This window comes from Argiope bruennichi, chromosome X1, assembly GCF_947563725.1.
Source record: "Argiope bruennichi chromosome X1, qqArgBrue1.1, whole genome shotgun sequence".
Taxonomy (NCBI): Eukaryota; Metazoa; Arthropoda; class Arachnida; order Araneae; family Araneidae; genus Argiope; species Argiope bruennichi.
In genome coordinates this window covers 97,794,389-97,796,590 of record NC_079162.1, presented here as the reverse complement: position 1 = coordinate 97,796,590, position 2,202 = coordinate 97,794,389, and positions in this window count along the sequence as shown.

Sequence of the window (2,202 nt, the reverse complement as noted above, 5' to 3'; positions counted from 1 at the left end):
GCAGCGGAATTATAAACAAATTAAAAATACTTTAATTGAAATAAGTAATAGTGTAAATGAAAAACTAATTTATAAATTAGAGGCTAAAACACTAGCAAAGAAATTTGATGAGTATGAAACTGCATTCCTGACCGGTATGTGCAACAAACTTTTGAAAAGAATAAATTGTGCTAGCAAATATCTGAAGACATGCAAGCAAATTTACTCATCTTTCCATAAATCCTTATCAGATTCCATATTGGAAGTAAGGAAAAACTTCCAAAATATTGAAACTGAAGCCAATCAGATTATTCATAATAGGAAATATAAAGAAAGTAGAAAAAGGAAGAGAAAGTACCACTTTGAGGAAAAGAAAGGAGAAACTTGCTTCGACGAAAAACAATCATTCATAATTAATGTTCATAATGTAATATGCGATACTCTTATTTTAGAAATTTCTCAAAGGAGCACTATATCTAACAATATTTTTAATGATTTTCAAATCATTTTTGAAGGCAACTTAGAAAAAGCTTTTGACATTTGCATAACGAACTTAACAACGAAATATGGTGGTGATAGTGAAATATATTATTTCAAAGATGAAGTACAAAATTTTATTAAATATGCAAAAAAACGAAAAAATTTCAAACCCAACTGATATGTATAAATTGAATGTGGATGGCCTACAATCAACATTTCCCTACGTGGAAGAAATTTTCAGAATTTTCCTCACCATGGCAATTTGCAATGCAAGAGAAGAGAGATCATTTTCGGTTTTAAAACGCGACAAAAACTATTTTCGAAATACAATGAGTCAACCTCATTTAAATGAGCTTTCACTATTATTCATTGAAAATGACATAGTACAGGAATTAGATTATAAAAAATTATAGATAAATTCTCCAAATTAAAAGCAAGAAACGTGATATTTCAAATTGTTTATGGCTTTCAATACCTGTTTCTGTATTGAAATTAGAAATTTTATTTTCATTATTTCTGGCGTCTGTTTCTTTTATTACCATTTATCATTTTAATACTATTTAATATATATTTTTTGTGCCTCCTGAGGAAAATAGTATTTTTTATTATTATTTAGCATTATAATTTTTATCATCACCGTCCAAAAATACAAACATAATTTTACTGTTTATATCAGAAAATAAGTGAATGAACTGAATTTAGATATAAGTGCATTTTGTGATATATTTTTGTTTCGTTACATTATTTCGGAGCTTAATGACTTTTTTATTATAATTTGTATCACACCTTTTTAAGACCAGCACTTTTTAGAAGAAAAGGTGAAAAAGTTTTTAATGATCTGTTTTGTAGAGTTTCAACTAGATAATATTTTTAAGAACTATTTTAAAATTTCTCTAAGTATTATTTAAACAAATCTTAGAAAAGAAAATTTTATCCATTTTCTTCATTATTATTATTATCTGCATTGTTAATAGAATATACCACTCAATCCTTCGGTCAAAACATGTTGACATTGTTTATGTCACATTTGCGAAAGAATGAAAATAAGAATATTTTCTCCTAATAGTTATTGAATATAACTGTCATTTTATCCTTTTATGTTAACTTTTTATAAAAAAAAGATTTCAAATTTTTTCATTTCTTTGATATATAGATATAGCGTAGGAATTGCTAGAAAGTAAATGCAAAGTTAAAATTAAAAGCTGAAATAATTTCAATTCATATTACTTTCTTGTTCAAAATAGAATTTGCCTAGAAGGGAGCCTCAAAATAATTTAGTGCCTGTAGCCTCATGTTGTCAAAATCTGCCACTGTTCACAAGGAAAATACACAAAAGTAAACTTTCACAATTCATTAATAGTAATAGTCTATGAATAATATAAGCAAATTTTGTACGGCAATTTTATTCTTTCTATACTTGTATCAATGGAGGGAGGAGAGACATTTATATGCAATAAGATAATTTATTACTTGAGAATTAAATGTCTTTACTTAAGCCCAGAACAGCACATGGACTAATTTTTTGAACCATGTGCCTAAATTCTCAATCAAAATTCAATAAACATTAAAAATTTAATTTTAAGAAATAAGGTGCTTTGTTATTATTATTCAATATATTTAATAATTAAGCTGCTCTGGTTTCAGAATATAAAACAAGAAATGAGGATATTTAAGCAAAACATAAAAGTTGAAGATTAAACAATAAAAAGACACAACAAAATTGAAAATAAAATTGTATGAATG